This window comes from Hibiscus syriacus, unplaced genomic scaffold (assembly GCF_006381635.1).
Source record: "Hibiscus syriacus cultivar Baekdansim isolate YM2019G1 unplaced genomic scaffold, ASM638163v2 tig00110270_pilon, whole genome shotgun sequence".
NCBI classification, from domain to species: Eukaryota; Viridiplantae; Streptophyta; class Magnoliopsida; order Malvales; family Malvaceae; genus Hibiscus; species Hibiscus syriacus.
In genome coordinates, this window is record NW_024062656.1 from 1,473,322 (window position 1) to 1,488,850 (window position 15,529).

Genomic DNA, 15,529 nt, shown 5'->3' on the forward strand with positions numbered 1-15,529 from the left:
TATTAAATTTTAATTTTAATTTTGAATTTTTGCAACTAAGACAACCGACAAATTAATTGGTACCGAAAGGGCGGTTCAAGGGTGCTAATCCTTCCTTGACCGTAACCGACTCCCGAACCCGACAAATTTCTGGTAAAAACGCAGATCAGGTAAGATGGTCTCCGACCCACCTAAATTCATTTTAAAATGGTCGGTGGCGACTCTAATATACATTTTTCAAGTCGAAGCCCAATTCCGGGGCCCAACCGAAAGACGATTACGACAACTACAATGAAATAAACCAACATAAAAAGAAAATGAATTAGACAAATACTAAACTATGAAAATAGAGTAATAAAATAACAACAATAAACATTAACAATTTGTATCCCGACAATGACACCAAAACTTGATCGGTAGATATGTGATTGCAATAGGTACAAGTAGGCCTGTAAAAGAATCGAACGAACACGAAGGGGTATGTTTATGTTCGTTCATTTAACTTTAACCGAATAAATGAACGAACACGAACATAAATGAACAAAAAAATTCTTGTTCATGTTCGTTCGTTAAGGAATGTAGCTTGTTCGTGTCCGTTCATGTTCTTTCATTTAAATGATAAACAAAACACAAATGAACGAACATAAACGAACGGATGTAAACGAACACAATAAACGAAAGTAAACGAACACAATTGAACGAAAGTAAACGAACACAATTGAACGAAAGTAAACGAACACAAATGAACGAACGTAAATGAACACAATAAATGAACATAAATTAATGTAAACGAACATAAATGAAAATATATTTTTTTTCTTTCCTAACAATTTTAGGATTATATTTTATTTAATTGTTTTGAGATTTTTTATTTGTATTTAAAATTAATTGAATTTTAAAATATTTATGGATATCTATTAAAATTTATTGGGCTTTGATATTTTAGATGGGTCTATAGAGATTAGACTAAACATAAATGAACGCACATAAACGAACATATTATCAAACGTCAACTAACGTAAATGAATGAACGAGACTCTGTTCATGTTCGTTCATTTAATTAAACGAACACAAAATATTATTCATGTTCGTTCATTTAATAAATAAACGAACTTCCCGTCGAACGGTTCACAAACGATTCATTGAACGTTCGGTTCGTTTACAAGTGTAGGTGCAAGCGCACACCCGTTGATTACAAAAATAGAGATAACCTTTCGATTATGGATGTCGAACCCACAGAGAAAAAAGCTAATGAGGTTATTGTTGCTGAGACTAACTCTATAAAAGAAAATCTAAAGAGTGCGGATTGTAAAAGTTGATTGTGAGGGCGAGTATTGCGAAGACAATGAAATAAACAAGATAAAAGAAATAGAGATTAACATATAGAAAATGGAATACTCATTAGATCTTTCAATCCAAGGCACACAATGAACTAGCAAATATATTTTGATCATAAAGATATGAGGCACAACAAATATACTAAGCATAACAACTATTTGCATATATCGAAGCTCACTACCCAAGCATTATTCCCTTTCGGGCTATACATTACAAGTAATACGCCCACAATTCTATCCAACTTTAGTTGCGATCAAAGTGACTTCCAACAACACGGACGTGTTCTAAGATATTAGCAACGTTATTTGAGCAAGCATCATTTCTTAGATTCAATAGATATAAAGTAAATAAAAAAAAAACTTAATATATTGCAAAAGCTAAAGAGTATTCAAGGTTAACTTTCATCCAACCATTAATACAAACACTTAGTAATAAAAATAAAACAGAGTGTAAGCAAGAGCATTTAAAACAACCCATATTCCTATGTAGTTGCTCGACGATGGCTCTGGCTAGCTCGATCGGTGCTCCACAGCTGCTTCCATAGTCTATGGCGGTTCAAGTGATATTCATATATGCTCCGAGGAGGTTCCTAGCGCTTCATGGCCATGGCTCAGGCGCTGATGGAATGAAAATCGGGAGTGAGGTAAGGAAGGAAGAAAAAACTCCTCATTAGTTATAAATCTCTTCTTTATATAAGGGCTCGAAAATGTCCAGATGTCCCTTCACACAAATTATGTGATCTTTCATGTGCATTCTAAAATATGGATAGCTCAAAATAACCGTATGGTATTCTAGAATGTTAAAAATTCAATATTAGCCTAAATAAGTTCACACCTAAATTAATTTGATGTCATTGCTTACATCAATTTAGTTTTGATGTCGTTGCTTACATCAATTTAGTTAGGTGAAAATTAAGTATTTTTCTCATGTTTTAATTTCAATGGTTTAGATTATTTAGTGATTATTTTATTGAGTGATTTAGATTGTTTCTTGTAACCTATAAATACACTACTTGTATTTGAGTTTTATCATCAAACAATCAAAACTTAATTATAAGCATTTGAAAGCTTTCTTAAGAGTTATTCCCTTTTACAATTTTGTGAGATTATTCTAAAGAGAGTTTTTCTTCCTCTCGATCAATTAGAGTTTTTACTCTATTTTGATTCAATAATTGGTATCAGAGTCACGTTTTTAAGGTCTATTGAAATTTCGAGTATGCTTTGTGGTTGTAGTTTTAACTGATCTTCCACATCAGAAAATATTTCTTGAGATTATTGTCAGGGTTATTACAAACCTTGTGGAGCTTCTTTGTGTTTAGAGTAATTTAGTACTCTGCACGTTTGTTACTCAAGCTTGCGGTGTAGTCAAAGCCTTTCCGTTAAGATGGGTGATCTTCAAGTAGTTGGAGGAACCAAGAAGCTCAACAACAAAAACTACAACACGTGGGCAACATGTATGGAGTCATACTTACAAGGTCAAGACCTTTGGGAGGTTGTCGGTGATGGTGAAGTTACACAACCGGCGACAGAAGATGCCAATGGCATCTTGCGAAAGTGGAAAATTAAAGCAGGCAAAGCAATGTTTGCTTTAAAGACCACAATTGAAGAAGAAGTGTTGGAGCACATCTGGGATGCTAAAACACCAAATGAAGCATGGGACACTTTTGTTACACTCTTTTCGAAGAGGAACGATACAAAATTACAATTTCTCGAGAATGAACTTCTATCAATGGCGCAACGCGACATGGCGGTTGCCCAATACTTTCACAAGGTGAAGTCGATATGCCGCGAAATTTTAGAATTAGATCCGATAGCTGCTATTGGGGAAGCCAGGATAAAAAGAATAAGTGTACATGGTTAGACACCCGAATATCGAGGGTTTGTTGTTGCTGTACAAGGATGGCTGACACAACCATCGCTTTTTGAGTTTGAAAATTTGCTTGCAGGTCAAGAAGCCATGGCCAAGCAAATGGGATGAGTCTCGCTGAAGGGTGAAGAGGCAGCGCTCTACACCAGCAAAACTAGAGGCACTTTTCAGCGGTATACTGGCAGTGGATCTAAAAAGGATGGTGATAAGGTGAAAAATTACCAAGGAAATGGAGGCCCTCATTCAGGGGGAGCTTCCAAGAATCGCGGTAATAGTAGAAAGTTCGATGGCAAGTGTTACAACTGCGGGAAGATGGGCCACATGACAAAAGACTGTTGGACCAAGAAAAAGCCTGTTGAAAGTAATATTGCTACTTCCAGTTCGAAGGAGAATAGTGAAGATGGTTGGGATGCTAAAGCGTTATTTGCTACGGAAGAAGAAGAATTAGCTCTCACGGTAACAACACCAGAATGCATTGACTACAAGAATGATTGGATCATAGATTCGGGCCACTCAAATCATATGACAAGTGATAAACATAAGTTACAAAACCTGTCTGAGTACAATAGAGGTCGTGTGGTGGTGACAGTTGATAATTCAAGGTTACCGATAACTCACATCGGTAAGACGATAGTTACGCCTCGATATAATTCTAACCTGGTACAACTTCAAGATGTTTATCATGTCCTATGAATGAAGAAAAATTTGTTATTTGTGGCTCAATTAACATCATCAGTTCATTATGTCGTATTTGGTCCCCAAGACGTGAAAGTTTATTGTGAAGTCAAAATCTCATAAACACCAACAATGGAGGGACGACGTTTGAGTCAATCTATGTGATGTCAGCATAGTCTGCATATGCAGACAGGACAAGAAAAAATGAGACATCAGATCTATGGAACATGCGGTTAGGTCACGTTAGCTATTTCAAGCTAAGTGTGATGGTGAAGAAGTCGATGCTTAAGGGGCTTCCTCAACTAGACTTGAGAGCAGACACGGTCTGTGCAGAATGCCAGTATGGTAAAGCACACCAATGATCATATGACGAGTCGAAGTTTAAAGCAAAAGAACCGTTGGAGTTGGTTCACTCTAATGTGTTCGGACCGGTTAATCAACAGTCAATTAACGGTATGCGGTACATGGTAACATTCATTTATGACTTCTCCAGGTATGTGTGGGTTTTCTTTATGAAAGAAAAATCTGACGCATTCTCAAAGTTTAAAGAGTTCAGAGACTCAGCTGAAGGAGAAGTGGGAAAGAAAATATGTTGCTTGTGCACAGACAACATAGGAGAATATAAATCAAATAAGTTCTCTCAATACCTAAGGGAATGTCGAATACGTCATCAGTACACTTGTGCCAACACGCCACAAAATAATGGTGTAGCGAAAAGAAAAAATCGGCATCTTGCAGAAATTTGTCGAAGTATGCTACATGCAAAGAACATACCTGGAAGGTTTTGGGCTGAAACAATGAGGACTGCAGCCTTTGTGATCAACAGACTTCCTCAACCAAGGTTAGAATTTGTTTCACCCTTTGAGAAACTATGGAACATGAAACCTACAGTTAGTTACTTTCGAGTATTTGACTGTGTATGTTATGTGTTTATTCCTGATCATTTGCAGCGCAAGTTTAACAAGAAAGCTGTTAGATGTATCTTTGTGGGATACGACAGTCAGAGAAAGGGGTGGAAATGTTGTGATCCAATGAGTGGTAGATGCTACACATCACGAAATGTGGTATTTGATGAAGCATCTTCTTGGTGGTCCTCAGAGAAGGAGGTGTTGCCAAACTCGAGAGAATTTGGAGACAAACTGCAACAAAAGATGGTGGAGCATATTGTTCAACTCCAAACAAGCTCAGATGAATCAGGAGATCCAAATGGCGATGATATTGAACAAAGAGTGACTCAGAATCCTTGGCAAACTGGCGTGTATCAACAACCAAATGAAGAAGGTGGGCCTAGCGAAATAGAAGAATTAATTCCACAATCTCAACTCCAAATGTCAACAAGAATACGAAAGCCAAATCCCAAATATGCCAATGCAACCATAATTGAAGAAGCAAGAGAGCCTGAGACGTTCGAAGAAGCATCGCAGAGTTCTGAGTGGATGATAGCTATGAAAGAAGAGATCGATGCACTTCAGCAAAATCAAACTTGGGATCTTGTACCAAAGATAAAATATGTGAAACCCATATCTTGTAAATGGGTTTACAAGATAAAGCGCCATCCAGATGGGTCAATCGAGAGGTACAAGGAACGATTGGTAGCTCGTGGTTTCTCTCAATAGTATGGACTAGACTATGATGAAACATTTAGTCCAGTGGCAAAACTTACAACCGTACGAGTCCTACTTGCACTTTCAGTCAACAAAGACTGGAATTTATGGCAGATGAATGTGAAGAATGTTTTTTTTCATGGAGAGCTAGATCGAGAGATCTACATGACCCAACCAATGGGTTTTTAGAGTCATGATCATCTTGAATATGTGTGTAAGTTACGAAAAGAACTCTACAGATTGAAACAAGAAACCTAAGGCGTGGTATGGTAAGATTGTTGAATTTCTAACGAAAAGTGGCTATTCAGTAACACCTGTGATTCTAGCATGTCTGTCAAAGTCAATTAAGTTAAGCTAGCTATTGTGCTAGTGTACATGGATGACTTAATCATAACCGGTGATGATGAGGCAGAAATTCTTTAGACGAAGGAGAATTTATCAGTTCGTTTCCATATATAGGAACTTGGACAACTTAAGCACTTCCTTGGTCTAGAAGTTGATCGTACACATGAAGGAATATTTCTGTGTCAACAGAATTATGCTCAAGATATGTTGAAGAGGTTTGGAATGCTCGAATGCAAGTCAACTTCAACGCCAATGGAACCAAATGTCAAAATGTGTATACATGAAGGAAAAGATTTGGAAGGTGCAACAATGTATCGACAATTGGTAGGTAGTCTAATCTACTTAACCTTGACCCGGCCTGACATTTCTTATGCAGTTGGTGTGATGAGTCGGTATATGCAAAATCCAAAGAAGCCTCACTTGGAAGTAGTTCGACGAATACTGAGATATGTGAATAGTACAATTGACTATGGTCTTTTGTACAAGAAAGGTGAAGACTGCAAGTTAGTTGATTATTGTGATGTTGATTATGCAGGACATCATGACACCAGGAGATCAACAACTGGGTATGTGTTTAAGCTTGGCTCCGGAATAATTTCTTGGTATAGCAAGAGACAACCAACGGTATCATTGTCAACCATTGAAGCTGAGTATCGAGCAGCAACAATGACAGCTCAAGAGAGTACATTGTTGATACAATTGATGAATAATCTACATCAACCAGTACATATTGACAGCTTCAAATTTAAAATTGAAAAAAGAAAAAACGATTGTCGTACACTCACAGCAGGGCAAGATCCATAGACAAAGACTAACATCCACGTATAATCAATCAATTAATCGTAACACAATTCAAACGAAAAGTTACATTTTATAATCCAAAAACCTACTAACAAATCTCTTTCCCCTATGTTTTTTCTTATTTAATTTGACATGCATGCATGCACTCTCTATTTTGAACCGGATCGGACCGGTCAGTTCAACCGGGAACCATTGCTTAGTCTGGTTCAATCTAAACCGGTTGAACCGCTATTAGTGAACCGGCCAGAACCGCAATTCCGTTGTACTGTGACAACCAATCGGCAATTCGGCTGGCGGAGAATCCTGTTTTTCATGCAAGAACTAAACATGTGGAAATACATTACCACTTTGTTAGGGAAAAAGTTTTGCAAGAAGAGATTGAGATAAGACAAATCAAGACAGATGAGCAAATTTCTGACTTGTTTACAAAAAGCTTGAGTGTTGGAAAGTTTGAACATTTTCGTCGTCAGCATGGCGTGATTCAAAGAATGGAGGCTAACATTGAGGGGGAGTGTTGAAAATTCAATATTAGCCTAAATAAGTTCACACCTAAATTAATTTGATGTCATTGCTTACATGAATTTAGTTTTGATGTCATTGCTTACATCTATTTAGTTAGGTGAAAATTAAGTATTTTTCTCATGTTTTAATTTCAATGGTTTAGATTATTTAGTGATTATTTTAATGAGTGGTTTAGATTGTTTCTTGTGACCTATAAATACCGTACTTGTATTTGAGTTTTATCATCCAACAATCTAAGAGTTCTTCCCTTTTGTAATTTTGTGAGATTATTCTAAAGAGATTTTTTTTTCTTCTCGATCAATTAGAGTTTTTACTCTATTTTGATTCAACATAGAATGATCAACTATCATTTAACGAGCGCCCCAAGTTCATTCACATCTATTGCAGCGACGATCAACGCTTTGACCAAGGCTGCGATGCGTTCCTATCTTAATAAATATAAGGAAAATGGCATCAGTACAGGTCTTTTGACCATTTGACGTGCATCAAGGAAAAAAACAAACATAAAATGCAATTGAAATGAAAACATGCAATGCAACGACAATTATAATCTAAATGCAATGTAACGATATTGAATGCAATGACAAATGATATGAAATGATATACTTAGGGAGAAAATATGTTTATAATGTGGGTAGAATTAAAGGTTAAAAATTGCTTGAATAATGTTGTATGGAAAAAAATTCCCACATAATACCCGAGAAGATTATTTGTCGAAATAAGACACTTACTACAGTGTTAATAGGAAGACGCCGGGATGACTACGTGTCTTCAGGAAGCGTCATAAACATTATGCATCTTCAATATCCATGTGTATTCCATGTGAAGCTAAAGACGCACTGCAATACATACATCTTTCTTAGTAAAATTGAAGACGTGTTGCACTCTATACGTCTTCTACTGTGTATTGTTCATACTATTCTTGTTGAGAAAATAATTCTCCCAATACTCTATACCAATCAATCTATTATCCAATACCTCATCTAAACAATTTTACCCTTGTAATCAATTTATACTATTAAAAAAAATTAATAAGAAAACAATTTTTTTTTTCAATCCCTTCTTAAGGAGAGAAAAGAAACTTACAAGAAATATGAATATACTCTTTCCTATACATAGATTTCCTTTTACAAACGACGTGCCGAAATTTTATTGGAGGATTGGTTGCCCCTCAATGAAGCACGGGGCCAAGGATTCCACCTGACAGCGGAACAAAATCAAGAGACATCAGTGTCCTGTGGAACCCACTACATCACCACCACCTTAACATCCAATAATGTCCTTGCACGTCACAACCCAAACCCCGCATGATAGACTCACGCTCTTAACAACGTGGCAGGTTATAATTTGTCATACATCCTCACAGTGCCGAATCTCCCGCAGTTAATTTAACCCCTAAAAGAAGAAATTTTTCATATTTCTGAAAGAGAGTAGAGCGTAATAAATAAATAGATATTAAAAAAAACTGGAAAGCAGAAAGTAGGTAGAGATCCAGACATCGTTAGTTAATTGATTGAAAATTCTTGAAATCTAAAAAGAGGGGGAAAATGGGTAGTTGAATTTTTCTGTTTTCAGCTGGAATTTGTTGACTGTGTGTGCCATAATCTGTGGGACTTAACTCTTACTATTTTTTTTTGAAAAATCATTACGCTCTTTTCTTTTTTTGGCATAAAGAAAGTTGGGTCTTATACATCTCATTTCAACATTCTTTGAATTAATCTCTGGCAAATCTTTTATTCTTTTTTTATTTTTTATTTTTTACGGTTTTGTGTTTGGATGGAGAGAAAGTGTGAGAAAATGTGGGAATGTAAGGGAAAGGAGATATGAGTAAACAATGGGGTGCATGTTTGGGAGAGAGGTATCAGGGAGGCCGGTAGGTAGGGAAGAGAGGAAGAAAGACGAAGTTGGTAGGGTTTCGAAAAGAGCGGAGAAGGGAGGGGAAGAAGTTAGAGATGGAAGTAACATCCAGCGGGTGGAGGAGGAGAAGGCGGAGGAAGAAGAAGCTGCCGCTGCCGCCGCCGCCGCCGCCGCCGCAGATAAAGCAAGAGCGAAAATAAGGTCTTCAGGGCCGAATCCACGATTGAGTAATCCTCCCAGACATGTCCACGGCGAACAAGTTGCCGCCGGTTGGCCGTCTTGGCTCTCAAACGTCGCCGGTGAAGCCATAAGTGGCTGGACTCCTCGCCGTGCCGATTCTTTTGAGAAGATTGATAAGGTATCTAAACCTCTCATAACCTCATTCATGTATTTATTACTAGTATTTTTTTCCGTACGTAATTACTTATGTTGCTTTGTGAAATTGATTGTTTAGATTGGTCAAGGAACATATAGTAATGTGTATAAAGCTAGGGATACGTTGAGTGGGAAAATTGTTGCATTAAAGAAAGTTCGATTTGATAATTTGGAGCCGGAAAGTGTGAAGTTCATGGCTAGGGAAATTAAGATTTTACGCCGTTTGGATCATCCTAATGTTATAAAATTAGAAGGATTGGTGACTTCGAGGATGTCGTGTAGCTTGTATCTCGTATTCGAGTATATGGTGCATGATTTGGCCGGACTTGCTGCTAGTCCGGCTATAAAGTTCACCGAGTCTCAGGTATAATATTTTGCTTAGCCATTGCTTTGGGTGGTTCTGAATGAAGTTATGAATAGAGCTTTGATCTATGCTGATATGGGCAGGTGAAGTGTTATATGCATCAGTTGTTATCTGGGCTCGAACATTGTCACATCCGTCACGTATTACATCATGATATTAAGGGTTCGAATCTCCTTATTGACAACAGTGGTGTTCTTAAGATAGCGGATTTTGGTTTGGCTTCATTTTTCGATCCTAATCACAAGCAGCCAATGACTAGTAGGGTTGTTACACTTTGGTATCGTCCTCCAGAGCTCCTTCTTGGTGCCACCGATTATGGCATTGGTGTGGATCTCTGGAGTGCTGGTTGCATTCTAGCCGAGTTATTAACTGGAAGGCCGATCATGCCTGGTCGTACCGAGGTAGCTTATCTTTCTTGAATCGAAGAACATGTATTCTCCTTGTGCTACTCTATTCCACCCTGGAAAGCACATTATTGTAGCTTTTTACTTTGCGGAGGCATACTCTAATTGGCACATTGATTTTGCTTTAGATTTTGGTTTAGTATCAATAAAATGTACTTTTCACATCACCAACTTACTCCTTTTTCATTTATATTTTGCAAAATGATCCATTTTGCACTTACTATCACACCAGATAAAACTAACGGTATTGAAGTCCACTGTTAGTATTTGACTATAATGGTGAAAGGATAATCGAGATTCATCTCGTCCTTTCCTAGTTCTCCATGATATTCGATCCTCCTTTTTTTATTTTTTATTTCCCAGCTGTCTTTATCACCTCCATTGGTATAGGCCTTAGTTGTTCAGCAGCATCTAGTTCCATGAAAAATTAAGCCTGCTGTTTATTCAACTTCATAATTTGATGCCCTGTTTTTATCATATTGATGACTCAATAATAGTTGTTTTGTAATTGGGAATATCTTGAAAGTTCCACTGGCTTTCTCAATGAGCATGAAACAGCCTGGGAAAGCAATACCAGCATGATTCAATTTACTTGGTTTAAAAAATTGTACGCCATTAGGAAGCATTAAGAGCAATGATCTTGTATTTTTATGTAAAAAAGTTACTGTTCAGGAAAGATGATGGTATCGATGTAGTTTCAGTTTTTTCTTGCTGTTTAGCTACTAGTTAGAGTATAATTGTTCTGCGCATGCTACCAATTGTATCTGCTAACATTTGTCTATAATGTTGTTTAGGTGGAGCAATTACACAAGATATTCAAACTATGTGGCTCACCTTCAGATGAATATTGGAAAAAGTCAAAGTTGCCACATGCAACCATATTTAAGCCCCAACAGTCATATAAACGATGTATAGCTGAAACTTTTAAGGACTTTCCACCATCATCCTTGCTGCTGATTGATACTCTTCTGGCGATTTACCCCGTTGAACGTCTGACAGCTACAGCGGCATTAAACAGTGAAAGTAACCTTTTATATCTTTCTCGTCTCCTTAGTTCTTGACTCTAGTTTTTACCTTGGTTGTTTGATCATAATCTTGAAGCTCCAGAGAGCAGCATTCGGAATATTCAGTACCATTTGTGATATCGGATAAGAATTTATTTATCGATCTACATTTTTTCACACATGGCTGAAATTTGCATGGAAGGATGTCGGCTTTCATCCTTTTTTGTCAAGAACTTGAGTTTTAGTCAGTCCTGTATCGTTTCTTAGGATAACCAATGAAAAATATAGTCTGTGGAAGAATCTGATTTGCAGCAAATCCAACGTTAGCATTTTGTCTCTCTCAATTTCAGAAGCGACTACACCTTTTGATTCCTGGATATGGAGAGGTATCCTCAGTAACTATAATAAGAATGATCAGATTGGTGGTTGTTTGAGAAATAATTCAAAGGTCATTGTAGGAAATGGGCGGTCGATTGCTTTTTGGAATGATGTTTGGATTACTAATTTGCCTTTAAAAAGACAATTCCCAAGAATTTATGCTTTGTCGACAAACAAATGGGGGATGGTCTCTGAGTTTGGTGAGTATGAAGATGATGTTTGGGTTTGGAATATACAACTTAGAAGAATTTTGTGTGATTGGGAATTGGACCAGTGGATTGCTTTTATGTCTTTGATTGACAAGTCGTCACTGTCACGATGTGTGGATGATTTTTTGGGTTGGTCAGGAAAGGGGGATGGCATTTTCTCAGTCAAATCTTGTCGATTATCGTTACAAGATAGGTCTGAAGAGAGTTTTGTATGGAAGAAGTGGGTTTAGGATGGATTGGCGCCTCCAAGAGTACAAACTTTATTATGGCAGATCTGTCATCAGAAAGTGGCAGTGAGTGGAATTGAAGAGAAGAGGACTTCAGATATCGGATGTTCTTTGTCCACTGTGTCATGCTCAGGATGAAACTATTGCACACCTGTTCCTATCGTGCCCTATTGCCTCGGATTTGTGGAGTAAATTTCTAAGGTTATGGAATATCTCTACGGTGTTGCCCCAAGACCCTTCTTCAATCTTGTGCTCGTGGTCGAACCTAAGGAATAACTCCCTTATTTGGAAGTTTATTCCGGCTGTCATCTTTTGGTCTATTTGGAAGGCCAGAAATCAGGTTGTATTTGAAAACGGCAAATGTGTCTCTACTGTTCTGTTTTTCATTACTAGATTTAGATTGGCTAAATGGTTCTTGGCTAAATACCCTGGGGTTCGGATTCTGACAGACCTTCTAGTAGGGGATCCTACGCGGGCGGATAATTTACTCTCTAATTCGAGTTCTAAGAAGGTTATTTGCTGGACTCATCCTCCATCAGATATGTTCAAACTCAATGTTGACGGGGCAGTGACTGGAGATGGGATGCAGGGTGGTATTGGTGGTGTTTTGAGAGACTCCTACAGCTGCACTTTAGCTAATTTTTCTTCCACAGTGGGCCCTGGTCCCCCTATACTATCTGAACTGAAAGCTATTAAGAAAGGATTGCTCTTCTTCTTTTCATCCGATTGGGCCAACAAGGGAAGACTTATTTTGGAAAGTGATAACAAATATGCGGTAGATTGGATTTTAAAACGGCAACCTACCCCTACTATTTTCAGTGAGTTGGTGGAGGAAATTGGAGTTCTTGTTTCTACAAAGGGAGTTGTTTTGAGATGGGTTTCTAGGAGTTGCAATATGGAGGCAGATAGGTTAGCTAAACAGGGAATCGGTTGAGTGTTGAAGGCTTAGTGTTGTACTATACGATAGTGTTGGTGTGGGGTTAGGCTGATGGGTGATTTTGTCCCAGCGCTATTTGTATTATGGTCATGTTGTATTTTCGAGGGTTAGAGTGTTAAGGTTATCCTGTGTTTCTCAGGATCAGGATGTATTGTGTATCTTATGTAATTCTGGTTTATCAATAAAATGAGGTGCTCTTTTCCTCCCTCAATTAGTTTACATCAAATGTAAACTATGAGGGAGGTTCCTAATGAGTCCTCCTATTCCTATCAAAAAAAAAATTTATGCTCAAAAGTGTCGTTGTGACTGTTCATGTGTTCTGCAGTTCTTCATGACCAAGCCTTATGCTTGTGATCCTTCCAGCCTTCCAAAATACCCTCCTTGCAAGGAGATGGATGCTAAGCTACGAGACGAAGAAGCTAGAAGGTACATGATATTTAATCATCATTAAGTTCTGATTGACATCGTAAGCCACTTTGAATATTGGTTTTGTTTCCCTCTCTCTTTGTAACTGACATGACATGAGCTTCATGATTATAGATTGCGAGCTGCTGGAAGAGCAATGCAGATGGAGTGAAGAAAACTTGTTCACGTGATCGAGCCGTGCGTGCAATTCCTGCTCCGGAAGCAAATGCCGAGCTTCAAGCCAACCTGGATGTATGTAGTAGATCCTCTCTTTTCCCTCTAGACCTTGCACTTTCCGTTGATTTATGATCAACAAAAATATTTTCCTTTGTTCTCCATTCTAGTATTCACCTGCAGCTGTCCTTGATTTACGATTACTCTCTACTTGAGGTGGTGCTGAAACAAAGGACTGATTACTGATTTACCGGAAGTTTTTTTGGTGAAACAGAGACGGCGAATGATAACATACGCGAATGCCAAGAGCAAGAGTGAGAAATTTCCACCTCCACACCAGGATGGAACTCTTGGTTATCCTCTAGGTTCTGCACCTCCGATAGATCCCGATTTTGATCCACCGGATGTTCCGTTTAATACCATGAGTTTCTCGTTTTCGAATAAAGCACCAATCCAGACATGGTCTGGCCCTTTGATGGACTCTTCCGGCGTCAGTGCGCCAAGGAGAAAGAAGCACATGCCGGGTGATGGCTATTCACATTCCAAGTCATCTAAGAGACAAGAATTCGTCTCGAATATAGCCAGAAGATGTATAACATGGCTCTGCCTAAAAAGCCATAAATTGCTGATACAAAGTGTTTCTTTGATCTGAGCATGAAAGCTGCATCACAGGTAAAAACTTCTTGTATTCAATTTTTACTGTCCATTGTTTTGTTTTTGGTATTGTGAGAAGCTTATCTACCGTTGTATATCTGTTATGCTGTCATTGTTTCTTTTCTTTTCGTTGACAAATAGATTTAGGTTTCTTTTATATAAAAAAGAATAAATTTATTTTAAAATTAGATTATTATTTGATATACAAATAGGCTTGTAAAAGAATTGAATGTTGTTCAGCGGGAAGTTCGTTTATTTATTAAACGAGCGAACATGAACAAGATTTTATGATCATTTAATTAAATGAACGAACACAAACAAATGATTCATTCGTTCATTTACATTCGTGAATGTTTGGTAATATGCTCGTTCGTGTATGTTTGGTAATATGTTTGTTCGTTCGTGTATGTTCGTTCATTTATATTCAACTCAATCTTCAAACCCGTTTAAAAATTTTAATACCTAATAAATTTTAACTTTAAACCCATTACTATTTTAAAACTCAATTAATTTTAAATACAAATAAAAAATGCCTAAATTAATTAAAGAAAATATAAATTTTAAAATTATTTGGAAAGAAAAATAGTCTTCTCAAATATAAACTTAATTAATGTTATGTTTGTTCGTTTGTGTTTGTTTATCATTTTATCAAATGAACACGAACAAATTACATTTCTTAATGAACGGATACTAATCAGAAATTTTATTAGTTTGGTTTATGGATTAATACAGGAACAATGCAAAGTCAAACAAGCCCTCAAACCGGACCATTGTTTATGAAAGGTGGTCATTTCCATGGCCATCCCGCGGTCCGTAAAGTCAAACTCATGGGATGGAAGCAGTCTTTGGAATAAAAATGGTCAATATTTTTTCATGATTTAATATTAATTAATGAATTAACTGAATATTTATCTGTTTGAAATAAATAAGCAAATGATATACATTTGAGTTCAGTTTGATTAGTTCTTGCTCACCCTTAAAAGTTAACATTTAATAAATTTGAATCAGAGCATTAAACTCAAATTCTTAAGGGTAAACTACACAAATCATCACACAACTTTCTTCATAATCCTATTTTAGTTACTTAAGTTTAAAAATTTTCAATCTAATAACTGAACTTTATACCTTCAATATTTTATTAACAGAGTGATGACATGAGACTTTTACTTGTCACCTTTTTCAACTTTTGTTCTACTTGATCAGTCCCTTTTGGCTTCAGCAACCTTTTCACCCTCACGCGATTGTAACTTATTGTCCCTCCATTGGACTTGCAGTATTATCATCAGGCTTCACCTCAGCCTTTGCTGGTTGTTGATCAGACAACACAGGTTCCGCTGCATTATCTGCAGGCAGTTCCACCTTCATCTCCTCAGTTTTCTTTTCAGGCCAATCCACGTTATATTTGTTTCTT

The 15,529-nt window shown here is 37.2% G+C and overlaps 1 pseudogene; it reads left to right on the top strand.

The window, feature by feature from the left end:
- The first annotated feature begins 8,681 nt into the window (after positions 1-8,681).
- LOC120115708 lies at positions 8,682-14,297 on the top strand (annotated as a pseudogene).
- The last annotated feature ends 1,232 nt before the right edge of the window (positions 14,298-15,529 follow it).